Source organism: Ambystoma mexicanum, chromosome 7q (assembly GCF_040938575.1).
Source record: "Ambystoma mexicanum isolate Mex_15411 chromosome 7q, UKY_AmexF1_1, whole genome shotgun sequence".
In the NCBI taxonomy this organism is placed as follows: Eukaryota; Metazoa; Chordata; class Amphibia; order Caudata; family Ambystomatidae; genus Ambystoma; species Ambystoma mexicanum.
Genome location: NC_090941.1, coordinates 981,098,565 through 981,119,982, shown reverse-complemented (window position 1 = coordinate 981,119,982; position 21,418 = coordinate 981,098,565).

Sequence of the window (21,418 nt, the reverse complement as noted above, 5' to 3'; positions counted from 1 at the left end):
TTCTGAAAAATTAGAATTTGGTAGTCATTTGAACGTGACTGGAGATACTACTGATGACTATGTGCAAACCTCTGATTGTACCTTTAACATCTTGAGAGAGAGAGGTGATGTCCTACCATCACTGTCACAATCTTCTGTATTGAAGAGATCGAGTTAATCCATATATCGGCAAATGATAACAACATGATAAAAAATGTCTGTCTTGCATGCATGTTAGATATCTAATTTCTTTTGTAATATATTTCTATAATAGAAACGAACCACACAAGTGAATGTATGAGCCCTTGGACTGATTAACAGTCTCCTTCTCTAAACTTGATGTATGGATATGGAGTGACAATATGTCGTAATAACAATTTTTATATTGTGTTATCTGACAGCCTCCTTAGATCTGAGGTAATTAATCTGTCCACTTGATATTTTGAGTAACGGTGTCTTCATACGAGTCCTCTCAAGGACCTCATTAGAGATTAATCATGCCGTTTAACGCATCACACGTACATTTCAACGTGGCACACACAATTTAGGTTAGTTGAAAGTGAAGATGCACTCTATAAGTTAGAGTGGTCACGTTGCTTAGCAACTGGTATCCGGCTCTAGGAACACGGAAGCTGTGATCAGAGAGAAACAACCGTTTGGAACGGCGTATGCGGTAGAGTTTTCAACTCCTTCACTTAGAGGCACCCGAGCGGTTCCCCTGTAGCGTATTTCTCTAATAAATTACACCATTCCTCTCCAGCTCCTACCCGGAATGAAATTCTAAGTCCGAAGGGTGTTGATCACCGTGTCAACAATTATACGTCTGCGGCTACTGCAGTCACAATTACAGCATTCTACTAACCATCACTCAGAAGGTAGGGAGACTGCTTAATTTATATATATATTGATATGCTTACTCCGATCAAATGTAGATCCTAAACTGATTGGGGCATTATGTACATTTTCTCAGGACACACCCGTATATTGATACAAGTGAGTTTACGCCGATACTCGATCTATTGGGTTTTGACCTACGTTACAATTGAGGTAGGCACTGGGCATTTGCCTTATTTTCCTCACCCTACCACTATCTTTCAGAGTTAAGACGACGTACAGAGGGACCCAGCACTACATATAGCGCCTGTTCCCTCCGTACGCCGCCACCATGTCACAGTGAAGATTCAAGTCTGATTTTTATATATTTTTTATATATTTTTGTATACATCTTTTCCAGTGAACAACTCAGACAGAACCCACTGAGACCTCGCTTCAGGGACTGTATGACCCACCATAAGGTTAGTCCCTTAGTGTAAATGAGTGTATTTAGGACAATATTGAAGTGGTTTATCAAGAGATACGTATTAGTAATTTAGTTTCTATATTATTTTTTCAGAACTCAGCAAAGCACAAGCCCAATATATTAACCTGAAGAAGGTGCTTTGCACATGCCCGAAGCGCGTAGTTAGAGATAGGTCATAATATCAACAATCAGCCATACCGATAGACTGCGCGATTCCTATTAAGATATTGGGACTTTACCCTAAAAGACATTGATAAGTCTGCACATATGGAATTAATATGTGAACAGGAGTTTATACTTTATTCCTAAACTGAATGCTACAATTTTGAAATTGTTTTTCAAGAGTGTTTTTGTTTTAAGAGTTGTGTGAAATAATTTGGTGAAACAATTGGTGAAAAACATTTGTGTATGATAATATAATATACACTTGAGAATCACAACGTAATCACTTGTATTTTCTTGATTGAATGTATATGAATTATGTAGATACACAACTCGAATCTATTTTGCAGAATAAATTGGTTTTGCCCATTGCTGTGCCCTGGTTTGTTCCTCGTTTCATTACGGGGAACCTCCCATCCTAGCATACATCTAGAGAGTGCCACATTGTGAATATTAGCCTGCGTCACACTCTTAGAGGATTGTTAATACTGCCTTAGTCACACATCTAGAAAGTGCCACAGTGAGATAGTACAGTGAATATTATCTTAGGGAATTGTTAATACTGCCTTCAGTCACATCTAGAGAGTGCCACTTTAAGAAAGGACTGTGAATATTAGCCTGCGTCGCACAGTTGGAGAATTGTTAACACTGCCTTGAGTCACATCTAGAAAGTGCCACAGTGAGATAGTACAGTGAATATTATCTTAGGGAATTGTTAATACTGCCTTCAGTCATATCTAGAGAGTGCCACTTTAAGAAAGGACTGTGAATATTAGCCTGCGTCGCACAGTTGGAGAATTGTTAACACTGCCTTGAGTCACATCTAGGAAGTGCCACAGTGAGATAGTACTGTGAATATTAGCCTGCGTCACATTCTTATTTCTCTCATTGGCCCTCATTATGACCCTGGCGGAGTGGGTTTACGCCAGCGGTATTCGCGGCGGACCCGTCCACCCTACTACGAGTTCCCGTAGCGCCATGGAGCCGTTTTCCGCCTGGTTTTTCCGGGCGGAGAAATCCATGGTGCTACGGGACCTTGTTGTTAATTACGCCACCGTATTTTACGGTGGCGTAATTAACGCCTTCCCCACTCCCATTATACCCTATGGGGCAAAAATGGGGAATGGGGATTTACCGCCCCGCCAAGGTCGGAATGGGGCGGTAAATCCGCCAACCCCCATGGCGGTATCGGCAGCTTTCCGCCGTGCTCCATGGTGCATATTGCACCACGATCTCCGCCAGGGTCGTAATGAGGGCCATTGTCTAGGCGCCTCAACTCTAGGTGCTCCAATCACTGTCTGCAACCCTTTGAAACCTAGGCCTTTCTCCTGTTATCTAGGTATCTAAAAATAATGTGTTCTAATTACTTCCTGCTACTGTTTGAAGCCTAGGCCTTTCTCCCGTTGACTAGGTGTCACAAATCTAGGAGTCCTAACTACTGCCTGCTGCTGTTTGAAGCCTAGGCCTTTTCTCCCGTTGTCGAAGGTGTCTCAAATCTAAGTGCCCTAACTACTGCCTGCTACTGTTCGGAACCTAGGCCTTTATCCCGTTGTCTAGGTGTCTCAAATCTAGGTGTTCTAACTACCGCCTGTCATTCTTTGAAACCTAGGCCTTTCTCCCATTATCTAGGTATCTCAAAACTAGTTGTTCTAATTACTGCCTGCTACTGTTTGAAACCTAGGCCTTTCTCCCGATATATAGGTATCTCAAATCTAGGTGTTCTAATTACTGCCTGCAGTTCTTTGATACATATGCTTCTGTCCCGAAATGCAGGTGTGTCAATTCTAGATTGCCCTCTGTGAATACCAGGCCTTTCGTCTGCAGTCTTAGTTTAGCAAAGTTAGGCGTTTAATACTGCCTGCCCATATCTGAAACATAAGCTTCCTTCCCGTTATCCAGGTGTCCCACATTTTGGTACTTGATCACTGCCTGCCATTCTGGGAAGCCTAGGCCCCTCTCCTGTCGTCTAGATCTCAGAAATCGAGGTGTTTCACTTATTGCTTGGCCTTGCCAAAGCCTAGATCCCTCCACGATGCTCAGATATCCTAAATGTGAGAGTATCTCATTTATAAAACCAGTGAAACCAGGCTCCCACTATTTTGTCATCTCAAACCTCTGGGTATTCTATCAGTAGCTACCATAATTGAGTCCTAGGCCGCCCGACACCCAAGAACACCCAGGAGCCTCCAAATCTAGTAATTACCTCCAATCACTACCCCTTTTACCCTTCCCCCCAGAGCCCCAAACAGCCGAGCCACACATCCGATGCCTAGTACTCCATTACTCCCTTGGACAGTCATCCCATAGGAAAAGGAACACCTTAAGCCAACCGACTGAACGGACATACACCCTCTGAGATCACCCAGGCATCACAACGTAATAGGAAAACCTCAATATTGTTCTAGCACAAGACACAACAGGCAGGCAATTGCCCTGTAAACTATACACCCAGACCAACTCCTACCACTGAGGAACCAAAATGCCCTGACGCAGAATTGGACGCTGACAAAAGGAGCAGGAACAACTAATACAGATACACAAACTCAATTGCCTCCCGTAGGAGCCACCTTGAATACAGAACACACCCCGCCAAATACCGAACATCGTAAGAGAAAAATCCTTATACCTTACATCATACCTCAACAACCGCAGAGCCTCGATACTTCAACGACACTGACATCTCGAGACAAGCAAAGAATCCCCCTCAAACAACCGAAAAAAAGACAAGAGTACCCAAGAAGAGATTGGGATGATACCAATCCCCTTACCGAATATATCGCAAGAACAGAAGGGCACTATCGATATCCACATCAAACCACACGTGACGAAGAAACTCCAAAGCTTCCCCCTAATATCAGTGAAGACATTCATCAAACTAGTAAATAAAAGCAACAAAACACGTTCCCCCGAGGATCCCTGCCACCCAGAAATTTACAAATCAATCCTCTCACAAGGAACATCCATGGAATACCACAGGAACATCTTCAGCCTCACAATCTCAACAGGAAAAGTGCCACAATCATTGAAATCAGCATACATCAGGCTGCTCCTCAAAGATACAACAGGAAACGTAGAGGACCTCTCCAATTACATACCCATCTCCAACACCCCGTAAACACTAACTGGATACCAATAAAACAGTGAATGAAGTTCAAATCAATGTTCATTACGCACAGAGCAATCCACAACCAAAGGGCAGAGTTCCTAAGAGATAAATTAAATCTATACTCCCCTACAAGAACGTTCAGATTGAGCAGCGACATCCGTTTGAAACGAAACCCCTAGAACAAAAGAAAATGTGGAGGTTCTTCTTTCTCTCACCTCACCCAAAAAGCTGGAACGAGCTACCAAAGAACATACGTAACACAAGAAATCACCTCGTATTCAGAAAACTCCTCAGCCTCTTCACCCCATAAATAGAAGAACGCCTATGGGGGCATATACACAGCTGAAACAGCACAGAGAAAAGAAACTGATCCTCCCAATCTCCCTAAGCTACTACCGATAAACAGAAGTTAAGGAAGAACAATCGAAGGCATATCAACTTACCAACTGAGAGATAGATATGATAGAACGATACCAAAGAAAGATAATAGATAGGTCGGGATGGAAGGGCAAGGATGATATATCAATAACACCTTGGCCAACAAACTATACACAGGCAACAATGGACCACCAACAGAAAATAGATAGCAAGGGAGTGGGTGATTGCTAATTACAGCACAAGTACCAGAGTAGGGGACAAGACACGCTCCTACCTATTACACTAAGTTCAAAACAACATAGCTGGGAACGTGCCACGCCATCACTCCAACAACAAACAAAGAACACATAAACCGCACCAACAGCACACAAGGTCTCACATTGGTCCAATATTCACACCAAAACTCAGCGCACAGTGAAAACCGAACTGAAGCTGTGAACAGCACACCACTTTCTTACTTTCCTATTCCCTCTTCACCCGACTAACCCATTCCTGCCTTCTTGTTTGCAGATCCGCCTGAGTGCCTGGGGACCAATTCCGTTGTGGACGGTGCGCAGTACAAATACCTTTAACATTAAGAATGAGCTGTGACATAAAGGAAATGCATAAAACCCTTAGACATGTCATTTATGGACTTTGTTTATGTTGCGGCTCATATAAAATGAGCTTGTTAGCATTGCTTTCTTATAATGACTTTGCATAATGTGGATGGAGGTACTCGGTCAACAGCAGTTTTTTCTCCAGTGCGGTCAATTATTTTGATAATGTTATTAAAGACATCTATTTTTTTAAAAGTAGCAAAAAAGGATATGCATTTAGGCCTACCAAAAGGGAAAACATTATGCGATAATGAGGTAAATTTTTCTTTCTAAAACTGATGTGCATAGAAGTTAACATCATTTCAAGTAAAACACTCATATCTGCCTAAAAATAAACCATTTGTGCGCTTATAAGCGAAAAAAGCTTTGTTATGATGGAAATATTTAGGTTTTTTACTTCCCATGTGTCATTACATTAAGCTTTTTTCTGCTTTACAACAGCTGTGCGCAGGGGTGTTGCTAGGACTGGAGAAGACCCGGGGCTACGCTAATGTCGGGACTGTCAGGACTCGGGGCTAGCTAGCATGTTGGTCGTAGCACATGAGCTTCTATCCGGGGCTACAACCAAAAGCCCCCTGAGCACCCCCCCTAGCAACGCCTCTGGCTGTGCGTTTGTTTTCACTGATGTCAGCCTATTCTCCAGCCGGAGCCGGTCTGAGACATCGGCAGTCTGTGCCGGCGCCCCGCACTCTTGGTGGCTCTGCGGCTACCTGCTGCCGGGTGAGCATAAGTACTAACGAGGGCAATGTTCTAGGAAAATCTTCTCTAGCTATTTTTCTTTTTCTTTCGGAAATTGATTTATTTTGTGAAAGACAATGCTCATTTCTATTTTGAATTGTCTTCCATTAGGAAAGTTTATTACATAACAAGACGTGTCCCAATGGTCAAAATCTTAGTCTAAGTGCAGAGGGTGTGCATTCATTTTCTGTACACATTTGACAATGAATATTAGTTCCCAATATCTCAGCAACAAAAAAGTGGCATATTCATTTAGACTCTTTAAAGAGTGGCTTTTTTTATTTGTATTATTCAACCACCTCTTTCATTTTCTTCAGTCAGTATTTCTTCTTTTCTTTTCTCAGATTTCCGGTACAGAGGGGCCCTCCCTTCTGTTATAATACTTCCATTAGGAAAGGCCAGTTGAATTAAATTTGCATATTTCACCTTAGGATAGGGTCAGTCCCTATGTGTACGTTAATGAACCCCCACCCTTTTTACTGGACTTGCACCCTATTGATGACATTTGGAGGCCTTGCGAAATTGCTTACTCTGACCAATGGTCGAAGTGTACAAAAAGAAGCAGTGGAACTATCTTCCCATGTCCCTCCTCCCCACAAACCCAATCGCACTCCCCCTCCCATGTGCCATACAAACCCCTAAACAAATGCCCCTGCTGTTTAAGGGAATGTTCAGTGGAGTGGACTGAAGTGCATGTTTCAACTACTTCCTACACTTTTATTTTAAAACAAAACCATTCCAGAACGGTTTCTTTTTAAAATAATAGTATACGAACAGTAAAACGTAATTATAAAAAGTAGAGAAGCACTGCTCCCAACCACTCCCGCCCACTTCGGCCACTGACTCTGACTGCTTCAGTAACTTTCTGGTAAATAGGCTTTGTTATGATTGCACTATCCTGCAGCAAACGCACTGTGCCCTGTCTGGCCCAGGGCCAATCCCTGAATTTCCATTGCTGGACCATGCAGTCAGATTAGGTATGTTTGGATTACTTACTGGTGATCTTCATTACTCTTTGTCCTGATCTTACTTGTCACAGTATTTTCTTTTGAGGTACACATCTCTACAAATGATTCAGCTCTCGCGGTCGGCCTTTCCAAAATAAACCTCACTCCTGATATTGCTACAACCGTAATATTAACAGTTAAAATTCAGATATTGAACATCAATTTATTTGATCCCCACGGATATTAATGACTAATTGTGAGACATCATTTTCTGCAATCAAAATAAAGGAGCCCCACACATCTTTTGCCTTTTGGAGCCCTGCCAATCCCTGTCTCCAGAAAGTCTGTCTAGTGTGCTGCTCTTAAAATAGCACAAGGATATACACGTTATTGTTGACTGGCCCTAGGCAAAAGATTGTCACTGATATTTTGGCGTCCCAGGCAATGGTGCCAAACTTGTTACATTCTCTGCATTTACTGCATACCCCGCTGTAAAGATCAGGACTTTCCAGGTCTAATTTAAGCACAACCAGTGTGCGCCAAACGTGCACGCACTCGTCACACGTTATATATATTTAACAGCATTTGTTCTGTTTGCGAGCCTATTGTAAAATACAATGTGATGCCTTGTCATACCCCCTGCTGTGGGCCCAAAGCTTCCACATGACGCAGCTTCCACATCATGTGGGCACACTGACCCGTCTCTCAAGTTCTCTGTGCTGCCTGGGGAAAAGGGGAATGAGTGCATTGGCGTACAAAAGAAGCCAATAACGCATAACTTTACTGGGAGCTATATCAGATGCAAGCAAATAAAGACCTCTAAGATAGTGTCCTCCAGGCAATGGAAAGAAGATATGGAGGTCAAAACTTCAAAGGTTCAGCCTCTTCTTCTGTCACACCCACCCGCGACCTTTTCTCAGCTCTGGCTGCACACGTCACCAAAAAAAAAACAGGACATCATTTCCACCTTCTCTTCCACAACAAAGCATACACCAACCCCGGAGCCTCCCTTGGCTCCCCGTCCACTTACCCTCTCTTCTCTCTCACCAGTCACACCGGATGAGGTCACCAGACAAGTCTGATCTATGAAGGCTTCATCCAAACAGCTGGAGCCCTGCACCTCCAAAACCATTAAAGACAATATCGACTACCTCGCCCCAGCCTTGATTGACCTCTGCAATATTTGCTTTTCCACTGGAGCTTTCCCAACTGCCCTGAAGCACTCCCTTGTGCACCCTCTGCTCAAACAATTCTCTGCCGACCTCTCCATTCCAGAAAACAATCGCCCTATCTCCTTCACTGCTTTCCTGGGCAAACTCCTGGAGAAACTGGCTGTCTCTCAGTTGACCCTCCAGACTGATTTTATTGGTTGCTTCCATGACCAACAAACTGGCTTTAGAGCATCCAGAGGCATGGAAACTGCTCTTCTGAACACCAGTGAAGACCTGCCCTCAAATCTTGACACTAACGCCCCCTCTATCCTCATTCACCTTGGCCTTCGAAACGGTTAACCGCAACAAACTGATCGCACGTCACCATGACACCCTGGGAATCACAGGTCAGGCTCTGGTGTAGTTAACTTCCTTTCCTTCCTCTCGGACCGCCCATTCCAGGTAGAACTCGAAGCCGTTCACTCGACTATCTCTCTCTCAACCTGTGGCGTTCCCCAGGGATCTAGCCTATCCTCCTAGTTCTTCAACGTCTATATGGCTGCCCTCACACATGTGATTGCCACTTCTACTTCTAACTTCCATTGCTATGCGGATGACACGTAACTATCTTTCAGTCTACCCACAGCCGACTCCTCCTCAGCGCTCTTATCTGACATATTTGGACCCTTTCTCCGTGGGGAAATTAATGGGAGTAGGCTGAAAACAGCGGGTAAAAAAACAAATCTTTCCCAAAACATCAGCCAAATCCATCATGGAAGTCAAAGGTTATCAGCAATTATATTTTAGAGTTTCCTAAAGAACTTGATACTCAATGTAACTAGTTATGTATGTTATGCATTGTAATTATTTGTGTAGTCATTTTCTGGTGCATTTTATACTATTTATTGTAAGTTCTAAATACAATAAATATGGGGGACTGATTAAGTTGTCAGTAGTATTGTAGACAGTGTTTCATGTTTTCCCAAAATATGTATGTGGAGGCACCATTATCCATCAAATATTTAGAGCATTTCACACATTTTATTTACTTACTTATTTATTTATTAATTTATATTTGTTATTAATTCTATAAGAACTTTTAAAAAATGTAACAAGAAATAACAAATATCAACAATGCTACTAATTAATTTACAATGATTTGCAATTTCAATTTCATCTTTTAGATCCATTTTCCAATGACTTCTTAAGACCAATTTAAAAATCCTCAGACATTCTGGTAATAAATAATTGATTAAAATAAGCATCTCATTTCATCAGTAGTGAAAAAATAGTAGAAAAGAAAAAGAGTAAGAAGAGCAAGAGTATGCAATATACTTAAACTACTTAAACTAACTTAGTTGTACTTAAATTTATAATTTTGATTTACTTGAATTAATTTAATTTGTTAATTTAATAACTATTTGGTTCAACCACTAAAGTGTGCTTAAATGTTTTGCTACCTGTAGCCATAGTTGATGAAGTACAACGTGTAAGGAGCCAGACCCTGTGTTAAGACAATCCTTCCAGAAATCTTCGCTCTTTACTGTGTCATAATCATAGATAAACATATAGGCCGAGCTGGTTTCCTCCACTCAGTAAAATACAAGCTTTGCTGTTTCTTGCTTATTGAGCTATATACACATTTGGCAGTACCGTAGCTCAACGGGAAGTTTTAGTTTGGATCTGATTTTGTATGCAAGAGCAATATCAAATTTAAACTGCTAGGCTAGAACTCTGAAGTCGATAGAGCTGAGTTTTCAGGTATCTATGGGTCACATTCAACGCATTTTTATAATTCTGTAGGTTGGCAAGGTGTGTCCGATTCCACACATCAATCTTTCTATGGAAAGATGTTCTGAGAACTTCATGGTTTTTTCCATATTCGAAGTGTGGAATCCAATACATCTGCTTAAAGAGCTCCTCATTCAATACTTCAAAGTGTCTGCCCTGGGTTCTAGGTTCAGTATCATAACTTACCCCTATTGTCATCAGTAGAGGGCAAACCGGGGCAGGCTTTGATTTGATGTGGAACTCTCCTCTCTTTCTCAGCAGCTGACTACTTAAGGAGGTCTTTCGCAACTCTAACCTAAGATACTTCATTGGCGTTGAAGGGGGCAAATTTAGAATTTTCCGCCAACAGAATCCCTCCGAACAGACAAAATCTCTCATTGTTAGGGCCGCCCGGCCATAAAGCACAGTTGGATAGAAACATTGCTTACAGAGAGTCAATGCCCCCTCTATAGTATGGCCCGCTGTCTGTCTAGCAAACGTAGAAAAAGATAAGTGAGCTGCCAAGCCTTTCTGCTTTTCGCTTCCTTTATAAGCGCGTATTCAGCCACAACGCTCATTTCCAGACCTAGATATATATAACTGCTGACATAGTCAATGCGGCCCGCAGATGTGGTCATCGCTGATCTATGTACTTTTCTTCCCACCACCAGCATACTCTTTCTCTTGCATAGATTTATTACCAATTCATTGTCTACTGCAAATACCTGCAGCTCATTTAACATGTTTTTCATGTCTCTCTACGTGTGATCAAAGACAACCAGGTTGTGTGCATATAACATACTGGCAACTCTTATCGTACCCACCTTCGGGGGAAAGTTGGCATTTGCTAATAAACGGTGTGGCAAGTCTGCTTAGTACAGAACAAGGGAGCCAGCATGCATATTTCCCCATTTCCCACTATCGGAGTAGACATGAGACCTTCAATGTCCAGGTTTACCCGGGCCTGAGTGTTTGTATGAAGTAGTTTAATTATATATAACAACCAGCCTCTGCATCACATGGCAGCTTGTTTACGCCATAGAATCCCTCGGTTGTCCCGGTCAAATGCCGACCGGAAGTCGACGAAAGTCATATATATATAACACTGGTCGATCTCTGCCGCTACCTCCATTAATCAGTCTATCAAGCAATCTGATGTTATGTACAGTAGATGACCCAGGACAAAAGCCCATCTGGAATGTATACAGGGTTTCGTTTGACTCCACTCCTGTTCTGAGTTCCTTGAGTACGAAAGAGGTGAACAACTTGCCTGTGACATCCAGCATGGACTGCAGTCTACAATTGTCTGGGGAAATTCTGTCGCCCTTCTCGAAAACAAGTATCAATATAGACTGCTGCCATGATGTGGGTTTTGCATGTTCTATACAGGCCCTCTCGAATAGCAACTGTAATATCATTGCTCACCACTTTGGGTCCTGTTTAAGCACTGTATTCACCAGAACATTTTGTCGCAGGGCGTTGAAATTCGTTAACTTCTATATAGCAAGTGCTATATCCTCTTACGTCAAGCTAATTGGCCAGTGCTCATCCATGCTTGGATCAAGTGGAGGAGGTTGTTCATCATTTTCCTTGGTCTTTCTTACGTGACTCATTCAAGCCTCCTCTTTAATGGGGTTTGCTATTAACTTAGATGTATTACACTTCGATGAGGATAGTATTTGCCTGATTGATTGTATGCTCCTGCTCGTAAGTGCACCAAGCATGTGCTGCCACGGAGCATTCTTAGTAGACAGTTTCCAACGCCTAAGCCAATTGCGATAACCGCATTTGGCTATCTTTACCCAGGCTAGTCTCTCATGCATAGAGCCAACATTATTTCTCAATCTCCTTATTTCTCTTCCCAAATTGCGCCTGGCGTCACGAATTACCACGTCAAATACATTTGTATGTTCTTTATCCGTGATAGCCAGAAGCTTCCCTTTACATGCTCCCATCCTATCAGCTATTTGCTTTAACCAACCTTCCAATTCGTTGGCCGTAAGTCGGTTGAGCATAGGGATTTTGTGAAGAGCAGTATGCGTAATAGCAGATTTAACTTTATTTATATTGTCTATGGACCAATGTATGCAGTTCTCTGCATGGTTGAACTCTACTTCGCCACTGCAAATCGAGTTAGGTCCTTTAACACCCATTCCCAGGGTCAAGGATAGGATAGCATGATCGGTATAGTCAATAGGTATAATACCTAGCTCTAGCACTCTTCTTAACAATAAATTATTGCCAAACAGGTAATCTAAAGTGGCCCAGCTGCGCCCATTTCTCCATTTAGCCTTCCCTGGGCAGTCTCCTTTTACTCCACCGTTCATGGAAGTCAGCTCCCACTCCTCCATAAAGGACACCCACTGTTTGCCCTGCTTCTTAATGGTTTTCTGCAGCATCACACTCTTACTAAAAACATTTTCGTAGACTGAACACGCATCATCGTCTTTGCAGCGGATGTTTAAATCCCCGCCCACCAAAATTGCACCATGATTTAGTTCCCCAGCCCATTCAATACAAGTAGAGTCTATGGCATCAAAAATGGCCTCAATGTTAGATCTTCCTGGGTGAACATGGACATTCAACACTAACATATGTCCACCGGCATCTCCTTCACTGAATTTGATCTCCACTGCCAAAACACTTCAGTTACTATCCTTTGGTAGTACTGCAGATGATTTAAAGTCATGTTAAGCACCAATAATTAGGCCCCCTTAAGGCCTACATTTTATTTACAACACATGCATTTCCACTATAAAAAAAAAGTTCAAATCATCTTAACTCTCAAGTTGCACACCAGTAATTTAATTATCATTATAAAGTGGACCCAGAAAATGTGTGATTTAATCTTGCATGTCCCATCATAATTGTCTGTCCTTTTCGTAATCCCATTGGTCAGCCAGGGATGCATCTGCCCCAGTGCTATGTGCAGTGGAAGGTTTGAGGCTTTCTTGGTTGTTGTCATGGATCTATGAGAATTTGAAGGCTTTCAATCAATTTCCTTTTTGGAAGGGGGGAATCTTTTTTTTGAGTGTTTTCACACCAAATGGCAGACAATACGACCAGCAAGTCCAGTCGTTGATAGGACACAAATAGCAATTATCCTCGAAATAACCCATCCCTCCACCCCCTCCCTCCTGCCCTTTTGTCAATCCCCAACAAACAGCCTGACAGAGCATTTCAACCTCCATCCCCCTAATTCACACATGTATGTGTGTAAGAAATAATTCCAGCGTTGACAGGCATTAATTTGTTTGTGTCAAAGCAACAAATCCCATTAGACTACGTCAAGAGAGAGCTCATCATTACATTGAGTCACCCTTCGGTCCGGGACGGTCATCTGGCGATTCTCATGACCGTTCGGGTTGAGCCTTTTCTTGGATTCGAATCCCCATGGCCAGGCCATGAATAGTATGTACCACTCAGTCTCCATCGGCCATATTCCATTCAAACATCAAATCCAATATAGGCATCTGTTAGTGCCTTGAAGTGTTCCGTCTGTGCCGGATTGCTCCGGCGTTTGTGGACAGAGCACTCTAGCAAGCATACTTTGGTGAGTAGGGTCATCGAGGCCTGTTTAGTGGCGCTGTGTCCGCCTTCCAGTGGATAATCAGGAGTTTGCTGGCTGAAAAGAGTAGTGTGTGCACAAGTTTCAAAGCCATAGGGTCGCTATGCCAATCCTCACTACCGGCGCCAAATAACATTGGGACAGGGGCTAGCTCTACCGCGACTCCATGAGCCCAATTGACATGCATAGGAACCATTCCCCAGTGTGCCTTGATTTTCCGGCAGGCCCACAGGATGTGTCCCATTGTACCCAGTTCCCCCGCCGTGTCGCCAGCATGTAGATGTCTGTGTGAGGCCCATCCCAGAGAGTTTGTTAGGTGTGAAGTAAAGCCTTTGGTCCAGTTTGAATTGAATCTCTCTATTGCTATTGCAGATGTTATGAGATGTTGCAGTGCAGGTATGGTATCGAAGAAGTCATCGATAACGCCTAAGTCTGGTGGGATTCCCAGGTCACTGGCCCATAGCGCCGCAAGTGTTTGATTAGGCTTGATATTGTTAATAGTGCAGATAGTATGAAACGCGCGCAGCAGTGGGAAAGTAGATACGTTCTGCCCAGAGACGTATTTCCAGTAAGTACAAAAAAGAAGGTGGGTGAGGCGCGCACTCCCGGTCCTGGTCAATTAAACCTGTTGCAAAAAATAGGTAGCTGGGTCACATCCCAAAATGGACAAATATTCACAGGGTTAGATCCCTTCTGCTGAAAATCAGGTACTCAGTATTAACAGGGTTAGATCCCTTGCTGCAAATCAGGTAGTCAGTATTAACAGGGTTAGATCCCTTGCTGCAAATCAGGTAGTCAGTATTAACAGGGTTAGATCCCTCAGCTGCAGTTCTGTGGTCTGTGGTTGTTCTCCTCCTAGCGCTTTCTTATCTCAAATAATCATCAGGGAGGCTGTTAAGCAGGTGTGTCTAATTAGACTCAAAGGATTCTGGTAGCTGTAGTGAAAAAAGTTTTTTTCTGTTCAGGTTGCCCAGGCATAAGGCGGCAGATTTTCAAGGGGCGGCATGTTTTATTGCATGTGATTAAGTGCATTTGAAAATAAACGTGCAAAACATTTTCCTGGAGTGTCTTTGCAAGCACTTCAAAGTGAGGGGCGAGTGAGGTTAGCTAATCTAGGGTTGAAGTGACACAGGTGAGGCAATCATTCTGTGCTCTAGTCTGCAAGATTGTTGCTGAAAGGTCTGCTCATCCACAAAGCCCGTATTGCTGTTTCTGCATGTCTTCAGTGATAGGATGCAGGCAGGACCACATACCCCGCCCCCTTCTGCTTCTCCATGTTTTCACAGTAAACGCACTGCAGAATGTAAATACAGTGAATGTCACATATATCACCAACCCTCATTTCGTTCTCATTTGATTTTCCTGCTGTATTTACACCACAATAGTCTGCTACTAAGCCTTGAAGGCAAGACATGACAGACTTTTTCAAAATTATGATTTTAAGTGCACCCTGGACAGCGGTCACCAGGTTTACAGGCCGGACACTTAGCCATTACACCATATAGCCTAGTGAAAAATAATGAACTAAATGTGAGATGTCACATTTTAGGACAGCACTCTCCAGGGAAAACATCTGCATTGATTCTTGGGGTTTAAAACGTGCACACTTTTAAAAATGTTCAATTCCTGGTGACGTCACATCCCATCGCGTATGTTAATGAGTCCCCCACTTTTTTTTGGACTTGGCTCTTGCTTGAAGGGGAGGCACAGAAAGCAGCTGAATGGGTGGCTAATGCAGGACAGGGTGGGAAACATCTGAGGAGAGAGTTTAAGGGAATCTCCCTGTGAATCGCCTAAGGGTCCACCTTTCAATGCAGAGTGCTTTTAGTGCCCACTGGGGATGTATGGTAGGTGTTACTTCGTCTCTCTGTACTTCTGTTGATCCAGTCACCAAACCAGAAAGATTATTTTGAGGAAGATGCAGGTGCAAAGGCCTACACTATACAACAAGACCACTATTTCCGGGACTGAAACGATTGTGGGATTAGCCAGTTGTACAAGGGCAACCATTGCTTCAGATGGAAAAAAAGAAGTGCATGTACTCACAAACTGAGGGTTTAAGTGGGCCAGGGCTAGACTCCAGGACGGTCCAAAAACAGCTCTGGCGCTGGGCCCCTGCATTTATACTTATCTTACTCTTTGTCTCCCTCTCTATCTGCATAGCCCTATATTTGTCTCACTTTCTATGTATCGCTCTTTATGTCTTATGCTCCATTTGTGTCCTCTTCTCTTTGTCTCTTTCCACCTCTCCTCCTACCCCTTGCTTCAATCATGATTGTGTTTCTTTCTTTCTTTCATCTCTCACAAAGAGCCTTTTTTGCCTAACTTGGGCCTTGGACGCATGACACGCTGAAACATAAGAATGAGATTCCAGCCAAAAGCCCTGTATATTGGTATACTCTTAAGTCGTTCACTTGAAATCAGCTTTCCCTCAACGACGTCCATCAATCACAGACTGACTTTGCCCTGTTTTTGGCACCATTATTGTGAGGTACAAACGTTGGTAGGCTTTTAAAGAAAGGGGAGTGGCAGACAACTAATAAGTATGGTCTTGGGCACACGAGGATGGTGCCCACAGAGAAAAGTCAACATAAACGCTCACAAACCCCATTAAAACCTCTTGAGGGTCGGAGAGCAAATGCGTCAATGAAACAATGAGCAGATGGGGTTATAACATAGCTTCAAACCTGATCATCCTAATGAGTTGCTCGGCAGACCTTATTGAGGACAACATAAACATACCTAGGCTTTGTTGAGAAAGGGGAATTGTCTTCCCTCTGCTAATTCCACGCAGAGGGTCACTCTGAGATGTGAGGGGACCCGGGTTTCTGTGCATTGTTTGCACTCTTTAGTGCAATTATATATGCATTCTGCCGTGTATGTGTATGGTGGTGGGAATTTACATGAGTTCTAGTGGAATCTGCCCAGCTTTTACCATTTGCTCAAATCTGATGGATTCCATAGTAATCCAATTAATCTCAACCTTCATCAAAATCAGATGCTGCAGGATATGCATTTGTTTTTGACAAGTGCAGTGCATGGTGGTGGGGGGAATTCAGCGTTGGTGGACCTACCCGACCCAATCAAAAACGTAAACATCCCCTGGAGTGAGCAATTTGGTTACAAAAAATGTAAACCTTTTACACGTGGTTGTTAAACCTGATTTACCTCTTAAGGGAGATTATTGGAAAAAGGCCCTCTAAATCTGCCCCATTATTAGGGAGGTTCTTTTTTGAAGACTCCCAATGTATCACACAATTTGGCAAAGCAGTGGAGCCAGGATTTAAACCCACTTTGTAATCTAGGCACTTGGCCACATCCCTTCCAAGCTCCAGTTGGTACAAATATTTACGTATTGGCTCTCAATAGCTAAGGTATAGAGTTTACTTCCAAAGTACACACATTACAGAAGAGCACTCTGACATTATATACTCCCTTGCAGAAGCATGTTAAGTCAAGCGAGTACCCATTATAGCTGTATTTCCAATGCCCTGAATGGAAAATGGAAAGTCCCAGAATAATGCAAACATGAAAAATCTCTTCACTATATTTTCAGCTTTTAGACACAAAAGAAATTGTGTTTTTGGGAACATGGCAAAAGTAATTGTTTTATACAAACGTCAAGCTTTTTGTTATGCATCATACATGCCGTTATCGAATGCATTTGGAGACAAATGTGCATTCCTGGTTTTAACTTTGCATTGTGGGACTGGCAGTCGTGGATTTATAATGGGGAAATCCAGGGCTACAAGCCCTACAATGCAAATTAAAAAAACTGAACCGGCTTCTCCAAAATGGAATGGATAATGCAAGCATGATGTATGGTGTTAAGCAAATTTGAATATTCACATAAAAGCAAAACCTTTTGATTCTGTATGTCAAACTAACACACATCATGAACATAAATTAAGCTTTAATAGAGTATTGGACCACCGTACGCAAGAGCCCTGTATATTACATCCAGAATGGGCACTCTACATATCGCAGGGGTTAAGGAGTCTTAGACCCCATGGGTCTCCCTGTGTGACATGGGTGAAGAGACATCTATCTGCATTTTGTTGTCATTCGATGCGCTGAAATCAATAAGAGTACAGTATTTGAGACCGCTCCTGAGACATGCAAGCATCCGTAACCTTAGAGGATGCACTGGATTTCTGTAAAAGCACTGCAGATTGTTCAAGAGTGACCCGTGTAGCCCAATATGTGTGCGGGGTGTGGTTATGCAGAAGAAAATTGTGTACTGGGGCAATTGACAGTACATCAAACTTTTGTCCCCAGTCCGGAAGAAGGACAAAGAATTGCATTAGGGCTGCCAGTATACGCTGCCTATGCCTTTCTCTTTTTATAATACTGTTTATGTTTGGTCTGCTTTAGTATCCATGATTATGTTTACCAGGCTTGGTCATGTTGATGTAAATAAAATGTGTATCAGGGCAGTTGATTGAAAACTGTATCTATTCTTCCAGGTATGAAGAAGGCTAAAGAATGGTATCAGGGCTGCGAGTATACGCTCCCTATACTCGCCTATATAGCTTTTCATGTATCAGGATTGTTTTAGTATCCTTTGGATGACTTTGCTTTTAACAGTAAACAGGGAACAGTGAACAAAGGATAGCACAGGGGCAATGTGCTGGTCTGGGAAGCAAGCCATGCAGAGCAACAGAGGTTCGGATCCCTGCTTAGATATTAGTGTTATAAAAATAAAAACTATTTAATAATTTATAACTTGTGTTCCTGTTTAATTTTTTGAATGCATGATGAACCTGTATGGCTTTTTATTGCCGAATAAAGTTGTTTGATGATGATGGATGATGATGACGAAGCTTTAAACAGGAGTTGTATTTTGGGCTCACTTGCATTGTCTTGAAAGGAGGCACATTTCTGGTGGGTAACTGAAACTGTGTGTGGGCTTTCAGTTTTGCACGCCCCATTACAGTTCCTTTCACCTAAACAGTTAGACATTAGAAAAGGTTCTGCTAAGAACAAGGAAACACTTTTTAAAGTATTTGCAAGACCCACACGTTCAGCTCGGCTTCTATTATGCAGTGGGGGGGAGGGGGCTTGTAAGGTGACATGATCATGGACACTGTGGGTGGGTGAGAGGGAGGTGGCAACAGGCACAGCTTTCCTGCTAAGACTCTGGAACATTGTTTCATGTTCTCCTCTCCACGTTATTGAGTACTGGTAATCTCCATATGTTTGGAGAGATCGCGATTCTCAATGTTGCCAAAAATCATAAATGCAGGTACTGAGAACCGGTCAGAACTGACCCATTCTAAGCACGAGTGTAGCAAGGGAAAATGTTTTACCTCCGAAACTAGATATTGTAGAACAATTGTGCAATATCTGAGAGACCATGACATGTAGAGAGGGTTGCCTCCCGAAAGACATAAAACCATTCTAGATGATCGCAATTATAATGCCATACACCATAATGCACGCACTATTATCATGAATGCACGTTTGCCGACTTCCTAAATCAGTGCTAAATGACGGTTATTGCAGATTTAAACCATGCTTTTCTTTCTTTAAATCTTCTGCTTGATCATGAATCTCTTATATTGACATGTTTCTGCCTGATCCCGCAACACCATAAATATGTAACTCCAACAGGATTCCTTCTAGCGATGAGATTGAGTAACAGAAACAAATGGGAGCCATTTTCCAGAATTCTTGGGTCATCTATCGGCTCCCGAGCCTGTTGATGATGACATTAGGAGAACAGCACCTCCTAGCACAATGTTTCCCTAGGCTGTGGCCTTCACTTGCCTTGCATTTTATCACCTTCCTGCTTTTTGTTCGCTAGCTCTCAAACCATCTGATGGCTCTCACTCTCCACTCCATTAGACAGGAATTGGCCTCTTCCTCATCTCCCAAAGAATCCCTAACAGAATATCAGGAAGACATATATGACCTATAGCGGAAAGAACATCTGCCGTTCATTCATCTTTGGGGCTTTCCACTTTGCTGCAAGAATACAGAGGGCATGCCTTGTCGGGGGTGGGGGAGGTGCTGGGCTTTATGTGAAATGAATGGCATTTGGATTCTTGGGTTAAGGAGCTATATTACAAGCAGCACCACATCATCTAGCTGTCTACCCAGCTTCCCACACCAAGACTTCAATGGAAGTATACAAAGTACAGAACATCTGAAGGGTTGAAAGGTATTGATTAGGTGTTTGTTATAAGAAAATCATGAGTGCTGGTGTTCTTCGTTATCCAATCAATAAATGAATGAAATATTTTTGTGCCAAACCGTCGAAGAATGAGATCTATGTCATCCATGCCATCATTTTAGTTTCGCCGCAAGGGCAACATTCTGAGATCCTTGTAAAATGGGATCCTATCATTTGAATGCTGCTGCTTTGGTACCCGCATCAGGTGCTGTGGCCACTGCACCATGTATCACAACATTTTAATACCAAATATAGCTGTTACGACAACTTTCAAGAAAGGCATCAAGCTACGGTAGGTCCACATTGAGTTAATTGTTTGTGATTCTGTATGTGAAAGGATCTATTAAGGATGTTTGCTGTTCAATAACAAGCGTTAAATCCTTGAAGTGGAATTACTGCTCACATGGGCTTGCCCATCCACTAATTCACCCAGACAGTGCACCTGCAATTTTAGTGGGGTTGGCTAACGTTGCAAATTGTGTGTTTATGCAAAAACATTGGCTTTCATGACTAATAGTTTCCTCTCAAATTCTAGGAGAACACATAGCTTACAGAGAACTGGCACAAAGGGCAATTAAACAAGTCAAAACCTGCTCAGCACACTAGTGAGAATCCCTAAAAAGTGAACAGGTTAAATGGTTTTTCACCTCCAATTTAATATGTATGTGTCTGTGGATTAAATGAGAATAAAGAAGAGACTGGGTCTGGAACGGTGGAGTGTTAAAGTGGTGGGGGTGCATGAATTTGGCCTAGGGCAGCAGGAAGCCTAAATACATCACTGGTTCTGCCCCATCTCTAGTTCTCCTGTTGATGGTTTGGCCTGTAGCGTTTGTTCTGTTGCGTTTGAACGTATCACCGCAAGCAAGGTGCGATATCGAAGTCAGTCTGCCCTTTGCAATTGGAGCACCCGGCTGGCATCCTGGAAGCAAATGGGGGATTCTCTGTTACATAGGTCCATCACTCTGATCCCTGGCCAGAGAGAGTGTTGGTTATTATGCAAGGTATGACCAAGCCCAATCAATAGCATTGTTCACACACTGATCCATGCAGGGGCAGGCCAGACATACCAGCCAGTGGCGCTCTCATTCTGTGCCACTATACCAGTATTGGGCCCAATAGCGGGTGCAACCTGATATTTCTAGACAGCTTGCTCGGCGGATGGCCAAGACGTCAGATGGAGAATATGGTGTCATCAAGGACAGTTCCATAATCCTCCAGCTTGATGTGTCAGCGTTTGGCCCAGCATATTTGGGGTGATTGATAGTAGGTCGGCCAAGCTGGTATCGCCCGTCCACCCTCTCCATTCGTAGCTTGTAGCACTTCCAGCCAGATCTGTGCCTTTCTGCCCCTCCATATTAATCTGGTTAAATGAGTGTCAAAGTCCTTGTACATTTGACGCGATGGTACGCAGGGTAGCATCATTGCCAGATAGATGAGTTTCGGCAGGGAGCAAGGCATTAATATGACCCATGAGGAACAGCAGTAGGGCATTCCACCTGGTTAGGTCAGATTTGATCTTCAGGAGGGTCAGGGGGTAGATCAGCT